Source organism: Chinchilla lanigera, unplaced genomic scaffold, assembly GCF_000276665.1.
Source record: "Chinchilla lanigera isolate Chin_1 unplaced genomic scaffold, ChiLan1.0 scaffold00001, whole genome shotgun sequence".
Lineage (NCBI taxonomy): Eukaryota > Metazoa > Chordata > Mammalia > Rodentia > Chinchillidae > Chinchilla > Chinchilla lanigera.
The window spans coordinates 13,435,756-13,455,188 of record NW_004955402.1 but is presented as its reverse complement, the minus strand read 5'-3'; the positions used below and the strand labels follow the sequence as shown (position 1 = coordinate 13,455,188).

The window sequence follows — 19,433 nt, the reverse complement described above, 5'->3', positions numbered from 1 at the left end:
CCCTGCAGATAGCTATCAGGCAGCTGGTAGGGGAGAGCGGAGGAGGCGACACGCAGCCATCCTCACCAAATGTGGCATCTGTGTGACAGGCAGACTCCCAAACTTTGAAGCTGTTCTCCCTTCTCCCCTGCCCAAGTAAATCTGCACTTTTCTCTCATTTAAATAAATGAAATCCTTTCAAACTGATGAAGACAGCTGGAGGAACATAGTTTTGATAATGGCTTATGGCTCATGTGTTGGCTCAAATACAGTAGTTTGTTTGGAAACATATTCATAGTTATAATCATCTGAAATTTTCTCCAAACTTTTTTTTTATTTCAGAAGTGCTTACGTCTGTACAAAAGTTCAAGGAATGGCTCAATAAATGTGTGTGTTTTTGCATTGACATCTCAGCTTTATCAGACAGAACATTTTATTACGTTTTTTCTTTCTCTTGTATTTTGTTGTCAGTCTGAGCCATGTGAAGCTAAGTCGCAGATACTGTAACATCTCCTTAGAATAAAGACGTTTCTTATTTAACCATAATATCACCTGGTTTCTAATAGCTCTTTCTCCGTCATTAGTAAATGCAATTAACTAGATTAGCCAAAGACATTAAATCTGTAATATTATCTATAGGAGGCCCATATTCAAATTTCCCCCACTTATCCCCCAAATGGCTCATGTTCTTAAATGCTGTTGCATAAAGATTCTTGAAACATTTATGCAGAAAATTACTCCTTTCCTTTTTGTAGGAGTTTGTGTATTCTTGTTTAAGTGTTATGTAAAGGTGATTTAAAATGACTGCATTTGTGTGTGTGTGTGTGTGTGTGTGTATGGGTGAGAGAGAGAGAGAGAGACAGACAGAGACAGAGAGAGACATTGATCTGGTGTCCATTGAAAATGAAGCAAAATTTAACTATTTTAGAAGACAGTTTATGAGAGGGCGTATTCCTGCTTCTTCTTATCTGTTCATGATTTATATTTTCTGATATTTATAAATGACTATATCTTTAAATTCCATTTTAAATAAAATATTTCAAAATGGGGGCTCTATGAATAGTCCTTGCACATTAATTTGGTTCCAGTTACTCGTGTAGGAGTATTTATCCTTAAGACATCTGTAAACTAAAATCTTACTGATAATAGGAAAGCTTATCTATACCCTGCACTTACCCGGGGTAGTATTATAAGTATGTTTCAAGTCGTTGCTTAAGTACTGCAATAGTGGTTTTTTTAGTACTTAGCTACTAAGAGTCAAAAACAACTCATGATGCAGAAGCGTACCTTCCTACGAAACCTGGTTGAGAAGAGTTTATAGCAGTGACCTTAACTGACCAGATATTAAATTTTAAATATTTCATTTGTGTGCCTCAAAAGTTCACAAAGTTGTTCAACATTTTCATAAGTCTATCACCATTAAAATTCATTATACTATGGAAATCATAGCATTGTATGTGCTACTCTCTAAAGTTAAAAATATATGGAAGACCATGTTATTTTGACTGACATTAAAACTTATCTAAACACAGATGGAATTACAAAGAAAGGCTACAAATATAATGTATTGGCAAGAAAAAGATATATTAAGTATTCATGTGTTAATGGCATTATAGTCAGGTTTCTCTTCAGGTAGTATAAATCTTATGAATGCTATATAAATTTTTTGCCAGGCAAAAGAGAATTTTTTTTATCAGTCTTTGCCAAAAGTCAGGTATATAGTACAAGAATAAATTTTATTGCCAAAAGAAATGTGGCATGTATGTCTACTGACCTAGCTGTCCCAGGTAGGAGGAACTGAGGGACATAATAGTGTAGGTGATGTTTTCATCTCCTTTTCTTGCTGAGGATTAAGGCTTCTGAAAAGAAAAGACCATAGGAGATAATACAATCTGGACACATGGATACTGTCAAGAAGGAGATTCAGTTTTTCTGGATTATGACTTATAAGGATACTGGTAGACACTCACATGTATCTAGCAAAGGCTGACAAAAAATACTTGATTGATACTAAATTACCTAATTAAAAGGGGTTTCAATTTAAATATAAATTTAGAGAATAATAAGTACTATATAAAACCATACAATTCAAAAAATGGGTGAAAGACAAGACATGTGACATTCAAAAAAGGCTAATTTTAGGCAGCTGTCATGTCATGGAGATACTTGGAATTGAAGACAGAAGATATGACTTTGAGCCCTATTTGTCTGCTTTAATATTTTCTGACTTTGTGAAAAATATTTTATTTGTGCTGAATGTTTGTTAATCTAAGTCTACTATAGAGACTCTGCTTTTATAAAACATTTTGGAGAACCTGTTCACTCTCTTTTGCTCTTCAAAGGTTGAGTATGATATAAATTTACACATAATCTACAGTGTCTATAAAGTAGTATTCATTTGAGACAGGAAGAACCCTGGCCATCCAGCGTGTTCTGCACAGGAAATGCCTTGTAGCCTCTCTGACGTTTACAACACGTTGAGTGATGTTGGTTGCTCTTCTAGGTTCGTCAATACTCATCTCGCCATCTGGGCAGATGTTGCCTCATCCGCACCTCGAAATGTTGCCTTGTGACTTGGGTGTTCTATGATAGATATTGGGAGCTTATGTCCTTCCAGGTACATTTTTCCAGTTTTCACAGTCAGGTTTCTCTGTGGGATTATTCTAATGCACACCATCCCCACCAGTCCACTGAAGTTGCTCTTGCAAGGGTGGTCATTATCTTCATGTTGTGAAATACTCCGAAAGTGCCACTGATACAAAACTAGAAGGAACAGTGGAGGCCATCTGATTATACCAACAAAAAGTGAGGCCCAGAGCAAGTGAGACGCCTCAGATTCCAGTCGGTAAGTGGCACGTAGAGGCAGAGGCAAGAGTTCAGGTTTGAAGCTTCAGGTTCCGGATTCTTTTCATATTCTCAGCGGCACTTCCCTGTAGCTGCGGTCCATGCCCTTTTCCACCAAGTCCCCTCAGTACTGCTATATTCTTCCTACTTCTCATTCATTTCTTCTGCTTGCTGCAGAAAACTCTCTGCTTCCATCCTTGCTGTACCTGACTTCCCTAAGGTCTACACTAGCTGGATTGACCAATGGAACATGTTGTTTTAAAAGAACGTAACTTAGTATTGTAACTAAATATTCATTACTTATGGCCTTTCCCTTTTAATGGGACCCTCAGTTTTCCTTCCTGGCCTACTATACCCTTGAGAATCCTCCGTAGCCTGCCGGTTCCTTGTCTGTGCCTGTAGGTCAGCCACCCCTGCTGTGCTCCTTCCACATGACCTCAACAGCTCCTCTAGCTTTGGCTGCCACCCTTTAACCAGGACTCTTCAGATTCTGTCTCAGAGGGACAGAAGGGAACTTTGGGGACTGATGGAGACATTCCACAGTGTGATTGTGGCAATAGTTATACTGCTGTGTAATTTGTTAGTATTCACCAAATGTAAAATTAATGAATTTCTTATGGAAATTACACTGCACTGAAGCTGATTTTTTAAAAGCAATTTATATCTCCAACTCAAATCATTCCACTGAGCTTCAGAATCATACACTCAGCTGTTAGACTATCCATGAATTTCAGACTCAATGAGTCCAGAATTGAGCTCATCATCTTCCTCTAAATCTGCCTTTTCCTCCTTATATTTTGCATTTTTTTCCTCCTTATATTTTACTTTACTGAGGCACCCACTGATCTTCTCAGTCACTTTTTCTCTACAGCAGACCATCTCCACTTCTGGTCCTCCAGGCATCTGAGTTCAGTGTATGTATTTCTAGAACCAACCCCTACTTCCACCCACCCACTCACCACATTTCGAGTTCAATCTTGGATCATCTTTTCACTGAACTATCGAAACAGCCGTGCAATTGGTCTCTCTGACCTTAGTTTTTCTATTTTCAAATCCAAAATATTATTCTACCTATATTACCCAAATTATTGTACCTATATTTATCCAAATAGTGTTATATTTATACATCTTTTTTTCAAATCTATATGAAGCAGTTGGAACAGTCCGCTCCAAGCCACATCTGTGTAGCACATCCCTTCCTGGCTGAAGCATTTTAAAGGCTCTGCAGCCCTTTCTCCATAGGACAATGTAATATTTTTCTCCAAAACTCACTTTATTCTATAATTGGAAGCACTCTAACGCACATATAAGAAGATGCTTCTGTGTCTTACTAAGCTGTCCTGTCCCCTCCACCCAAATATTTGCCCTCCTGGCTGCCATCCTACTGCCGCACGACTGTCCAGCTTACCCTTTTCTTAGATATTTGCTACACTAGAAGGGCTTCTGACATGTCTGACTTCCCACCACAAACATCTCCCTTCCCTGAGTGTCCCACGTATACAATATGCTGTCAGTATTACATAGATACTGCTTTACCATCATTGACTTCCATTTCTCTTTTCCTCTCATGAATTACTTGGGGCAAGAATTTATCTCACATTTCTGGTTCCTATAGCAGGACAGGCACCCTGTAGGCAGAGGCCTCACCACATCTCTACCATGGAGCTGCTTTTTGCCTGGAGTCATCACAGCTCTTCTCAGAATATCAAGACACCTGAACCCTTAAGCTTCATCACGCAGGAGGATGCTGGCATTGTGATAGGCACCTTTAGAAGCTGTATGCTAATGATAGGAGTGCTATTCATATTTTTACCCTGTTTGGACTCAAAACGTTATTGCCCTATCTTTGAAGTTCCATGCTAGACACTGTGAGCCTGGGACACTGCTCTCTGGTCCCCTCCACCTCAAGGCTTGCTACATAAAGCTGCTAGTGGTTGGTCTTCAAGATAGAGAAAGCCTTTCTGCTGCCGTCTTCTCCACAGCATTAAGCAGAAGAGCAGCTCTTCCCTGCTGTGTCCTCTTTGATGTTGTGGCATCCCATTGCGGGCTTGCTTTCTATGCTACCCTAATGCAGTCCTCCTCCTATGCCTTTCTAAAAGTGTAGGCATTCTTGGAGGCTAACCCACACACCTCTTTTCTTCTCCGTCTACTCTCTTATTGGGCAGTTCACCTATTCTTGTGGCTATAACTATCTCTATGTGAAGAATTCCCAAATTTTTATTTCCTACCTAGAACTACCCTTAGTTTCAGTTACTGTATTCTACACACACTTTGGCTTATCCATTTGTATTTCTTTTAGATATATATAATGTTATGGTTTGTGTATCAAAGTCCCCCCAAAAGCTTCATGCTGTCATAGGTGGGGCTTTTTCAGAGGTGGCTGAATCTAGAGAGTGTGGTGCTGAGATTGAGTGTGTTTGTTGAATAAATTCACTGATTGGTTTGGCACCACCCTACGCCCAGTATCCTAGATGGAGTATAAAAGAGGCAGAAAGAAGCTGCTAAGGTCCCTTGCTTGCTTTGCTACCTCCTGTGCCATGAACTGCTTCTCCTCTGCAATGCTCGTCTCCCATGCCAGCCTGCCATGGAGCCAGGCAATTATAGACTGAAACTTCTACAAACCATGAGCTAAATAAACTTTTCCAACTTCAACTTTGGGCGCTGGGTATTTTGTCTCAGCAGTGTGAGAAAAGTAACTAAGATATGTAAACACCAAACTTTCCATTTCCTCTCCTGAAACCTATTAGCCAGACTTCACTGTTTTAGTAAAGGGAAACACCCTGCATACAATTACCTAAGCATTCATTGAATCATTCTCAGTTCCTTTCTTTCCCTCATTCTCCTCATCTAGTCCCTTAATGAGCTCTATGAATTCTGTGTCTAAGAAGTATCTTCAGATGTCTTGTCCTCTTCTTTCTATCTCAAAAGCATTCTTTTGGTATAGATGCCTTCTGGCGGAGTCCTTTCCTTTATCTTCCACCTGGTTCCAGTCCATTCTTCATGGTGCAGATGGAAGAGTGGACATATAAATCACATGAGATCACTTAGCATTCTTCAGTAGATTCCAGACACAGCAAAGTTGCAGCACTGGCCCCTGTTTGGTCAGGGGACTCCTCCTCTTGTACTGTGTTCATATTCCTGAGCCAGGGTGACCTATGGTGTCTGTATGTTCTGCCTGCTCACCTGCACCCACATCCACTGGCTCTTATCTTTCAGATACCCCCTAAAATTTTATCAAAATTGATCTCATTTGGGGTTTGCTTTTAAAATTGTTTTATTGGTTTAGTTGTTTATTTCCTTTTTCACCTCTGAGCACCCATCAGTTTATCCTAAGGACTCAATAAACATACTTAAATAAATGAGTATATTATAAATGTTTCAAAGTAACAAAAGCAGTGTGTACTTATTTGCTCAGATATCTAATGTATAGTAACCAATAATACAAGGTATTGGTTGTTTTGCTCAAAAGCATTTAGATGCTTTACAGTTAGATTTCATCTAAAATACTAAAATAAGCTAATAGCCTTAAGGTTTCTAACAATTTGAAATTCATCTTTAATATGCAGGTCTATTTTAAGTGTTTGAGAGTCAATATGCTTTCTTCATGGTTCTTATACTGAAACTGGCAATGTACATGGTGACAATTCAGAATCTACTCAAGTTCCAGAATTCTTTTTTATATTGTTTTATATAATAAAGACTTCCATATGAACCTGAAAGATATAGGAGATTACAATAACAAACTTTACAAAGCTTTTGTATTTCCAATTGCTAATATTAAGTTTTGCTAAGTTCAGTATGCAAAGGGAAAAAATAAATTGGTTAAAGCTTTCTCTGAAGAAACAGTATTAAAAAATTAAGTAGACATGCTGGACATTGTGGTACATGCCTGTAATCCCAGCATGCTAGGAGGCTGAGGCAGGAGGATGGCAGAAAAGTAGAAACTTTCTATGACCAAGTAGATTTGTAAGATTCAAGATGTTAAGTTCAGTCTGCCTTCCAGATTTATTGTTATGGTCTGTCTTAGTTAATTTTCTCATTGGTAAGACAAAATACCCAACACCCACAAATTAAATGAGGAAAGGTTCAATTTAGCTCAGAGTGTAGGTGAGATTTCAGTCCATGGTCAGCTGGCTCCAAGGCAGGGTCACATGACAGAGAAGCATTGCAGAGGAGAAACTGTCCGTGGCAGGGCAGTCAAGAGGCCACAGCAGCAAGCAGCTTGCATTTTCCTTTATCTCAGTCCAGGTATGAGCCTGTGGGTGGTGCCAGCCACACCCAGGTTAGGGATTCTGTCTTCAGTAAATCCATTCACCCACACCCAGATGTATGTCAATCCCAGTCAGTGTACTAATTTAATACCACATACCCTTAATCCCAGCATCACACACCCTAGATCCAGCAAGCTTTATAAAGACTCACCTATGAGCACATAAAGGTTTGGGGGAATATCTAAATACAAACCATAACATGGTCAATATTTATTTAGTATTTACAAAGTACTAGAGCAGGGAGGTGATGACTTTGGAATAAATACCAGATGTGGGACATGGACTCTACCCATTCTTGGTCACTAGTCACAGGATCACGTCATGTTGATCATTGCCCTGTATGCAACTATCTGTCTTAGATGCTGTGTCCTTGCCTGTGGTTCTAGACCTTTTTGCTGATATTTTCTTTTCAGTTATGGTATCTTTTAAAAATATATGCAATTTAAAAATAGGAATATTTCCATGTATAGCCATGAACTTTAGATTGTATATTACATTCACTCTTTGTTTACTAGGCTAAAAAGTTTGGGATCTTCCTATATTGTCCTAGAACTACATCTAGGAGGAAGTTTTTACTGTATATTTTTTGGCTGAAATTGTGTCAACATAGAAATTAGTAAACAGAGGGGCTGGGGATTTAGCTCAGTGGCAAAGTGCCTGCCTGGCAAGCGTAAGGTCGTGAGTTCGGTTCCCGGTACTGGAGAAAAACCAAAAAAAAAAAAAAAAAAAAAAAAAAAAAGAAATTAGTAAACAGGTAGTCAAGACAATTTGTAATAATCAAAAGCTATGTTCTAGATCTCTTATATTGTCCCACCTACTACATGACATACCTATGGTTGGTTTTATGTTACAAGTACTTTGTAGTCTATTAATTTAACACCCTAAATATGAGGGCCTTGGCAAAGGTCTTTGAAAGCCTAAATAGTTGGTTCCTCTTATTTATGCTTTGACCTTTTGACTTCTTTTTTTGTCTTTTTGAGACAGGGTCTTACTATACAATTCAGGCTGGCGTTGAGCTCACTTTGTACCCAAGCTGGTCTTGAACTCACAATGATCCTCCTGCCTCAGCCTCCTGAATGCTGGAATTATGGGAGTGTGCCACCATGCTTGGCCCTTTTCACTTTTTAAATCTGTGCATTTCTGAAAGTTCTATTCTAATCTGCCATTGTCTCCTCTCATTCCCATTTCTTGTTGCCTAATTATCAACCTATACAGATGAGCAAAATACTATTTCAACAGCTCCCCGTTTGACGTTACCAAAGTGGACATTCTGCTAGTCCTTTGATCAAATTGAACCGTAATTTCTTTTTCCTCTTATTTTGGTCAGTGTTTCCTCTTTCTCTGGCTCATTCTCATGTGAAATATTGTTACTATGTACTCTAAATCCTCCCTTTCCATAGCCTGCTGAGTCCGTCACTTGCCTGGCACTGTGGCTTCTTAGTTTTTAACTCTTGACAATTTGTATCTCCTGCAGCCTGTCTCCAGACCAGTGTTAACTAATCTCCTCCAGTCTATCCCCATCCTAAAACAAGTCTCAATAAATTTAAAATATGAAGATCACACAAGTCACATTCTCTACCTACAATACAAATAGATTATAATGAGGAATGGTATCTTTAAAAAACCTCATAAGTTTTAAAATTTAAAAAAAGGGCTGGGGACATAGCTCAGCAGCTCAGTGCCTGCCTGGTAAGCACAAGGTTGTGGGTTCGATTCCCGGTACCCCCCACCAAAAAAAAATTTTAAAAGGCATGGAACAAAAAAGGCTTAGAAATAGAAAGTTAAATGCTAGATTTGAAAGATACTTACATTTAAAACTGATAAACTACAATGAAGGCAGTAGTTGAAGGAAAGTTATTAGAAAATAAAAATATATATTAAAAAATAAGAATAATTATTGATGAATTAAAGATACAATTCAAATATAAGAAACAGAACAAAATAAACTCATAAAAAGAGAAGGAAAGACAACAATAAAGCTAAGAGTAAAAGCTGTTGAAATAGAAAACAAAGAAATGATAAACAACAAGGAGACCATCAAAGTACAAAATTATTTTTCTGGATAGACTAAGAAAATATATAAAACTCTGGTGAAATTAATTAGCAAAAAGTATCATAAAGAAATACTGTTAATGATGAAAAGGGAAGCCTTAAATTCATATGTGCAGAAGTCAAAAGACAGTAGAAATACTGCTATATATTTCAAAATGAGTATAATAAAGAATGCAAGAATTCTGCGTTTGCGAGAAGGAAGGGCAACAGGAACTTTTGCTGTACTCTGGAGAGTATAACTTCATACATCTGCTTTTAAAACTGTTGGATTGTGTATTCTAAAATTAAGTACAAGCCTATTTTATTTATTATTTGTATTCTATTTCTAGGTTTATCTGTAAGAGAAATTAGTGCATGTGTTTACCAAAATTTCTAAACAAAAATATTGATAGTTTATATATGTAAGCTTTCAAGGAGAATCGACAAAATGTTATCAAAATGGAATCAATAAGTGCATTTCTATAACTATATGAATTTATCCCTTTTATAATATAATATTGTATAGCAATAATGAAGAACCTACTGCTACACAACAACTTAGATGAGACATATACATTATTTTTGAGGAAAAAAAAAAGAACCACAAACATGAAACTGCCTGCCTCCATTCATATGAAATGTAAGAAGGGCAAAATAACCTATAATTGAAGTCAGAGCATTGATCTCTGAGATAGAACCAATTGGGAAGAGATAAGAGGGAGTCTTCTGCATGCCAGAAATGTTTCTACCTTGCTCTATGTGCTGGTTATACTGGTGCCTAATGAAATTTTACATTAGCAAAATTTCACCAGGAACCCACTTAAGTTTACTGTAGTTTACTGTGCGTATGCTCTTTCTCAAATCAGTTCTTGCAAAGATAAGGAAAGTGAAGAGAAAAAACAAATACATACATGATAAAAAAGAATAACAGAACAATAACATAAATAATTTTATGTTGCAAGTTTGAAACTTTCAGTTATAGGGAAACAGTTTTAGAATAATGTATATTATCAAAACTGACTTAAGAAAAAAAGTAGAATGATTCCGTAAACATTAAAGAGTTTGATAAATTACTGAAAATCTTCCCACGAAGGAAACACCAAACCTAGGTAGGCTTCAGACTGAGCTCTTCTAAACATACGTATGATTCCAAAGCTGTGCCAGGAAATGCAAAAGAAAGAACACTCCAATTTGTTTAATGAATATGGTATAATCTTGATATCAAAGACAGACCAAGATAATGGAAAAGAAAATTCTGGGTCAATTTTATTCATGATTTTACATTTAAAATATTTGAACAGCCAGGCGTGGAGGCGCATGCCTGTAATCCCAGCACTCAGGAGGCTGAGGCAGGAGGATCCTTGCGAGTTCGAGACCAGCCTAGGCTACAAAGTGAGCTCAAGGCCAGCCTGAACTGTATAGCGAGACCCTGTCTCAAAAAGACAAAAGAAAAAAAAATTTTTTTGAACAATATCTTAATAACTAAATCTCTTGTGAATAAAAAGATTATGTATTATGAGTAAAGTGGATTTATCACAAGAATACAAGGTAGGTTCAAGTTTAGGAAATCAATTTAATTTACAGTAACAGAGTATAAAAAATAAATTATATGTCTATATCAAGAATTGCAGACAAAATTAAATTCATTAGCCTTTCGTGACTGTAAAAGAACACTAGGAATAAGCAGAAATTTTTCTTTTCTTAGTACTGGGACTCAAACTCAGAACCTTGTGCTTGACAGGTAGGTGCCGTGCTGCTGAGCTATACCCCTTGCCCAAGCGGAAATGTTCTTAACCAGAAAAGGCACTTAGTAATATTATCTTCTGCAACTCTTATAATATGTGGAGAAATTTCAATGCAATGAATATTTTATAATTAGAATTACTAATCAGACTTGCTGAGTAATTTAACCAACAAAGCAATGTAAAATAAAAATAAATTTAAATGTAAAAGGTAGCATAAAGTTAAAAGAAACAAAGTATCATATGCAGCACATGTATTTAAAACAGTGTGCAAAGAATTGAAAGACAAATTTTAATAAAACTTTAACAAAGTTGTTGGGTACCAAGTCAACTCATTTAAGTCAGTTGGCATACCAATTTTCACCAGAAGACAAAACAAAACAAAATGCAAGTTGTTAAACTGTTCTTTTTGGAACAAAAATTCAGGTATTTAGAAATAAATCTTATAAAATGTGCATGACCTTGATGCAGAAATTGATAAAACATTGTAAGATATTTTAAAAGACATAAGTAAATGATAGACATATCTTATTCTTTCTTATTCTTCTGGATAAGAAGACTTACTACGGTAGTCATCCATTACCCCTAAATTGGTCTATAGATTCAATACTAAATGAAAAATTTGAATTTTAAAATGCATTTTTATGTATTCATTGTTTTGGAACTTGAGAAACCAGTACTTAATGTGTATGGGAGAGTGAAAGGTCAAGAATAACAAAAATGGGGGCTGGGGATTTAGCTCAGTGGCACAGTGCCTGCCTGGCAAGCGCAAGGTTGTGAGTTCGATTCCTGGTACCGGAAGGAAACAAAAAAAACAAAAATATTTTTAAGAAAAAGAATTGGCAGGGGTGGTTTTGTCCTCCTATGTAGACAATTTGTAATCAATTTGCACTAGTTAGGAGGCTGAGATTATTAGTCCACAGAACCAAATAGAGATTCCCCAAAAGAGATATCACATGTATAAAGCCTCAGAATAGAGTAAAGCTGTCTTTACAACCCAGTCAGTGGATGGTTGGAGTACTGAATTCATTACCAACATGGGGAAAAATCATATTCCTTCTCAGATGTAAAAATTAGTTCCAGGTGATGTAAACACATACATATTGCAAAGACAAAACCATAAACCTCTTAGGAAAAAAAATGTAGAAAATAATTTTATGACTTTAGGTTAGAGAATGATTTCTTTAAATCAAGCACTCAATGTAAATCACAGGTAAAATAATTGGTTCGTTCATCTGCATTAAAAATAATAAGCTCTATTTACCAAAATTACTCTAAATGAGCTAAATTTAATGGGAAAAAGTGTTAGTTTCAACAATATGTGAGAAACAGCTAAACTCAGTAGGAAAACACAAACCACAAAATAAGAAAGTGAGAAATTAGCATGAGCATAATGCCCCGTAGATGTGTAGAAATATATATCCTCATGAGTGTCTTGGTTACTTTTCTCTCATTGCTGAGACAAAACACCTGACACCCAGAATTAAGGAAGGAAAGGTTTATTTAGCTCACAGTTTGTGGAGGTTTCAGTCCATACTCAGCAGGCTCCAAGGCAGAGTGGCACATGGCAGAGGACAACCACTCAGGGTAGCAGAAGATAGCAAAGGCAGCAAGAGTAAGAGGGAGGAGTGGTGGCAGGCAGCCTCTTTCTCTCCCTTACGTTGTATGCAAAATACCCACCCCAGGGTGGGTGTAGCATTCACACCCATAATTCCAGCATTGGACCATGGATCAATCAAAAATCTAGAAGCCTGTCCCATGACTGCATGAGGATTTGGAGGGACATGCAGACACAAACCATAACAATGAGTAATATGGAAATTGCCAATTCAGACTGATTGTTTGGGAGGGCCACCCAGGAAGCTGACCAGGGGGCCAGGCATATAGGTGTTTAATTATTGCTCTTTATATATTATCTATGTTATAAATGCTCTGTATAAGCCTTTAATACAGAAAAACACAGTCAGAAGTATAAATGTACAGTCAGTATCACTTACTATAACATGAAGATAAATATAAAACTAATATAATAAATACAAAGTGATGCTTTCAAAATTCTAGCAATAGACTCATGCCTGCAAAATGCTATAAAACTGCAAACTTGTTCTTTTCATTGTTTCATGTCAGTTTATCAAGGGTTGAACAGGCATTAAAGATATATTAGCTCCCAAGAAGGATTTTCCTTTGTGTAATTAGAAAGAGCAGTATCCATGCTCCCTGCTAACATGGTGAATTCTCACACTTTGGGTTTATTAAATGGGAGTGCTAACTTTTTTATTCCTTACCTGGCACTGCAAGTGAAGATAACAGATTAATTCCTGCTATGTAGAAAGCATTAAGCAATCAGATAACTGAAGAGGAATGACTTTATGCAAGTGCCTTTATTTGACAAATATAGCTATCCTTTTTTTTTTTTCTCTAATGTAGTTTCTTTGAAGGTTTATATTTTGCTAGGGAAAATTTTATGTATAACCATAAATATAATAATGGATGCACTGTCCTACATGGACTGCTTCAGTGCTAAGACAGTTGAGAGGAAGAGCAAATACCCAGGTAGGCAAGAGCATTGCATCCAACTACGTGAAAAGCAAATAGATTGGAAAGAACTGTGAAATCCCAAGTGCTCAGCCAGGAGGAATATGCCTGGCAGCCTAAGCAGTGCTAGGGACCAGCATGGTAGTGCAGAGAGCACAGGAAGAGATTGGAGGAGAAGAGGTCAGGGGCTAAAGAGGGGTGGAGGCTGGCCTTTGCCTTGGCACCCCCATTGTTCTCAGAAGAGCTCCTGTGTGTCCTCAGTTTCATAGTAAATGCTTGTAAGTAATTAAAACATATGGAAAGTGAAACAAAGAAGGAAGAATTTCGCTAAGAACTAAATATTGATGCAGGTTCTCAGAACCACATATAAATAGAACATAAGTCGTCTCATAAGTATGTAATGTCTTTATGCAATGCACATCTTAAAAAGATTGAGTGGCAGGTGAAGTCCTATGAAATTCCCCATATCCAGGCAAATAATTTATTTTATTGAATTAAACATTGTATTACATAAGCAAGCCTTGAATTGAGTCTGTACTTTTTTTTTTTTTTTTTTTTTTTTTTGGTTAAAGAGAAAGTGCCACTATGGGAGTTTAAGAATATGCAACATAAGATGGTAGAAGAAAAGGTTGCACTTAGAAAAAAAAAATGAATTCAAATAACAGTTGACAGAACTGTGTGATCTTAGCTAGTCCTTTCTTGGCTCCAGTTTCTGCACTGCCTAACTGAGCAGAACACATCCTTTGCCTACTTCTTAAAGTTATGATGAAGAGCAGATGGTACATGTATATATGAAAGTTCTTGGTAAACAAGAAGCACCCTACAAATATTTACATTAGGTCATTTAGATAATATCTGTGTATCCCTATGCATGTGTGCACATATAGCATTTATTTATTAACTTTTTAAAAATAATTTAGTATAATCATAGTTTCATCTAATGCTAGGATAATGGCTTATTTCCTGAAAATGCATCTAAGTAAGTCATCATTCTTCCACAAAGTTGATGAAGTAGAAAAGCATAATTAAATATTAAAATCAAAACTAGAAGCATTGAAAACTAGTCAGCAAAGAGTATTAAAAAACCACAATTGAAAATAACTTATTTTATGTGCATTATCATAGATAATGTCAGGCAATAATAAAAGATAGAAAAGCATGTAAATAAATGAGTGTACAGGCAGAAAATATAATCATAGGGAGGAAAATGCACAATAATATTTTTGTATTGAAACATCTTGGAGAAAACAGGGTAAAAACTTTTTGAGTAACATTTACACCAAGGGAAGATTGTACATGAAAGGCGTAGTAAGTGAAAAACAAAATAAGAATTTGTTTTTCCCTGAGTCCAGAACTGAATGAGTAGTTTGAGAAGCAGTTAATTTTAAACAGAATTATTTATCTAAAATCCACTGACAATCCTCTCTAGAGATTAACTATAAAGTTTTTACCTTCTGGGTGGAAAAATTAGTAAAAACTTTATTTTTTGACAGGATATACAATCTTAACGTATAACCTTGATTTGTTTTAAGAATAGAAACATCTTAAAATTGCTAATATGTGATTGAGACATATTTTAAAGCAAAAATACACCAGGATTTCAAAATCAGTGGTATTGATAAACTTTACAAGGTCTCTGATGTTAACATACATGCTTTAAGATAGAGCTCAGTATTACCTCAATAATTTTACATTTATAGGTTTGCCTTAGGTAGTAGAGAAGCAACAGCAAATTATAATAAAAGCTCTTGAAATTTTCATTAACAGAGAATTTAATTATATGTGGTGACCACGTGCTTAATAAAGATCATTCTTTAAAAGAAAGAGGAAGAGAAAGAAAGAAAAAGGGTTCGCTCAAGAGAGGAAGCGAAGCCTAAGTGTCCCAGTAAGATAGCTGAGAAATGCACAGGATACCCTGTAAGCTCATTCTCCATAGGACTGGACAGTTCATGTGGCTTTGGTAGAAGACAGAGTCTGTCAGTGCCCTAACTGGGTCTGAAATGCCACCATTTCATTCTACCAAATTGGAATCATTCTAAAGTATTTTGAAAAAGGCATGTTACACTGTTTTGATGCAGTCTAGTTGATTCATTCATTCAATATTTATGGCATTTCAAATGTGAGGTAGGCACTGGGAACACAAGGGAAGCCAGGGATACTGTGTCATGTTTCTGTGGTAAAGAAGTCAGCCTACAGAAAGCAAATATACCTGCAAGTCATAAATCCTATGTCTATTAGATGGGGTTGGGTTGGCTGGCATTAGAAATAGGAATATTCTCAAGTGTCAGTGAGATGTTCAGCAATGGTACTCTGAAATGTCTTTGAAGAGAATGAATTGCTACCTGGACTTGTGAAGAAACCCTGCCCCAGTCACAGTGTTTGTATGTTCGCTTTGCAAGATGCCAAATTTCATATCATTATAGTTTGCTTAGTACCCCCCCCTGCCACATTCTATTCTATAAAATGTTCTCCAGGGGCAGAAGCCAGTGGGAAAGGGCCCCTTAGTTTCTCCTGTTATATTTTTGGTATGTTTTTGTATAAAAAAAGTCTTACTCTATATTATCAATAATGATTTTACAGAACGTTTTGGGGTCTAAATGCAACCCATGGATAATCAGAAGGGGACAAGGAGGCCTTATCTGGTTGTGTGATGCAGAGTCTAGGTGTGTTTGGTGACAGCAGTCTGGTTCCTTCTGCTAATTTTTCTGACCACACTTTCTCTTTGGTGTGGTCATAAAACACCCACATCTGTATAGTTCATGCATACCAACACATTACGCTTTGTCGGGCACTGTACTATATACACGAGCAGAGAGAAAACAGACATTGTTTATTAGTGACAGAAACTTTTGACTGTCATAGGAATAGATGCTTTGAAATGATGCAGTTTGAGTATGCCTTATCTAAAAAACCAACATCAGAAATGTTCCAAAATCCAAACCTTTTTGAGCACTGCTGTGAGCCTAGGAGTGGACAGTTTTCCACATCTGACCTCATGTGACAAGTCATGGTCAAAACACAGGTGCACTAAAAATATTATATGAAATTGCCTTCATACTATATAGATAGAAACGATATACAAAACACAAACAAATTTCATCTTTAGATTGGGTCCCGTTTTCAAGATTTCTCCTGATGCACATGCAGGTCTTCAAAAATCTGAATAAAAACAAAATCTGAAATGCTTCTGGTCCCAAGCATTTTAGATAAAGGATACTCAACTGTCATAGTAAATTCTATGCTAAAATTATGCACTGAGAAATGAGAGCCTCTCAGGAGCAAGAAATGGTGACTGTCGCCATGGTTCTGCAGCCCAGGGCCAACGGGAGCCATGATGACCTGTAAGCGCCGGGGAGGCCTGACAGGACAAATGTCGGCAGTACATTCTCTAAGTGAGCTCTGCAGCACATACCCGAGGATGTGTTCACTGCAGCCTGAGCTCCGGACTGCTGTGTTGATCACTTTCCGTGAGTCACGGCAAGGTCACTTCATCTCCCTGGGCCACAATTTCGTTGACTATGATGAGGAAATTTGAAATAGATGAACTCACTTGGCCCTTTCAATTCTGAACCACCATGCTACTGTCTGTGAACTTGTACTTTACAAATTACCTTTGAAAATGCAAAGACCATTGAGGGCATTTTCTATTTTTTGGAAAGATGTTTTTTGGAACAATGAATAAGGAAACCTTTCTAAGGTGCAAATAATTTCAATGAAATCAAGGGGTTAAAAGAATTCTACCACTGCGTTTATATGCAGTGTAACTGCACAGCGTGTTTTAAGATAGGTAACGGGAAGGAAACCTCTCTATCCTAAAAAAACTTACCAAGAGTACAAACAAGAGCAGTAATAAAGTCAACACCTACAGCACAGTGTGGGTGTAATTGCTAACCAGAGTTTTGAAGCAGGTGGGTTTGAGAAGCAGTTTGAAGGAGCAGAGAAGGGTGGTCTGACACACCTCAATGGAAAGGCTGTTCAAGTGGAAGGGATGAATGAAAGGAGGCAGAACCCGGGATGGAAACAAGGAGGAAGAGAGATGCAAAATAAGGACTGTGAAGAGCAGGAGGTCTCACAGTAAGGTACTTCACCGGAGGTAACAAAGGCAAAGGCAATTTGGGCACCCACAGTGATAACCAAATTGAGCAAAATCAGAGGGAGCACATTTTGTAGATAACACATGAAGCTGCCAGAAAGTGATGTTCCTTTGACACAAGAGTGGCTGGAAGGATAGATTAGAAATCTAAACAAACGAGAATAACTAGGACTCCACAGGAGACTTCATCTAAAGAGAATGGAAGGAAGCAAAGATTTGTATTTTATAATGAACAGGTATGAGTCATGCACATATAAATTGATCATGTAAGGTATTGCAACAGATACACGATAGACAAGACTAAGTACAGCCCTTTGAGAGAAAGATTACTTTTGTTAAAATAGTTCTGATAAAACATGTAATGAGGGGCTGGGGATTTAGCTCAGCGGCACAGCGCCTGCCTGGCAAGCGCAAGGTCATGAGTTTGATTCCTGGTACTAGAAAGAAACCAAAAAAAAAAAAAAGAATTATGAGCATAATTATTGAATTATGAATTATGAGCATAATTTTTTGTGATTTGAGATGTACCTGTTCTTTGTTGTTCTTTTGATATTTATGGAAATTTTTATTAAATAATATCAAGTACTCATAAAGGGTTAAAAACTTAATTTATCAACTTGCTTTTAGGGCAGAAATTATATACTTAAAATATTTTTGCTAGCTCACCAAATGTCCTTCTGGTTTATGGTGGGATTGTGAGTAGTACTACCAACCTTCAGATTGGATCTGGATGGGTGGGAATGTCCATTGGATAGGCAGTATATGAAATTTTTTAACTGTCTGCTTTATGGACAACATGATAGGAAGTTTGATTTGGATAGTTGTGTCATGTCATAGAGATAAACAGCAAGTGAATCCCAAACATTAAATGAGATCATCAGATAAAGGTGTCTTTTGGGAAGGTCTCAGTGACCTGTGTAATAGTGACCTGAGTTTGGTCTCTTGGGACCAAACTCCCAGTTATGCGGAGATATCAGGAATTGGAAATGAATAAATCAACCTAATAAAAGCATCACTCTCCACAGGAAACTTGGATTCAAAAATCAGTTTTTAATAGTGAGACATCAAGTTCAAGTTGTCCATAGGAAGACAAATTTTGAAGGAAATTTGTTAGGAGACAATTAATTTTGAACTTAAAATGATTGTTTCCTTATTCTTTACTAATTTTAGACTTTTAAGAATGATTCTTCATTGATAAACTTCAAGGCAATTCCTTTTGTAAGATCTTTTGGGGGGTATCATATGGAAATGACTCCATATTTAACACTGAGGGTTTTTTTTAATGAGCATTTATCAAACTTTTCTGAAGACAATTATTTCCTGGTTTTTGAATATTGATGATACCCTTGGCATTAAAATATTTTATATTATTTTATTTAATACTCAAAAAGATTCCAACCTTTTAAAATCTTTTCTTGGAATCTTTTTGAGTACTAAATAAAATAATATAAAATATTTTAACTTTTCCTCTTGATTCAGTTAGTTATAATTTAAATGTATGGCTTCGTGTTCCTTGGGATTTTATTTGTAAAAATAAATATGCTCAAATCTGTAAAAAATTGCAACTCAATCACTTAAAACACCTATGTTGTCTAGGTTTTTTCTTAATTAGATAAAGTGATGCCCGTCTCCTTTTATTCCTGTCAGGTCAGTTAGCCAGAAGCAGTCTTAATCTTTAATGCGGTTTCTGTTCTGAATTGCTTCCCCCATTCCAGATGCCCCAGCCCAACTTGCCTGGCTGACAGTAGACACTTCGTGAGAGCGTTAATGTCAGAATTGTTGCCATTTTAGATCTTTGATTAACTCCCACCGAGTTTTCTCTGTCTGTCCAGCCAGTATTAATCTGTTGCTCTCTGACACATTTAGCTCTCTTCTCTTCGCCATATATCAGCATAGGCACACGGTCCTGAACTGCTTTGCCGTGTATGTGGGCAGAGT

General features: G+C 36.8%; 1 protein-coding gene across 1 annotated transcript in view; it reads left to right on the top strand.

Annotated features, from left to right (window-relative positions):
* Positions 1-19,433, top strand: part of Znf521 (zinc finger protein 521) — a 270,519-nt gene that overhangs the window by 115,000 nt on the left and 136,086 nt on the right. The gene's annotated exons all lie outside the window — the stretch shown is intronic.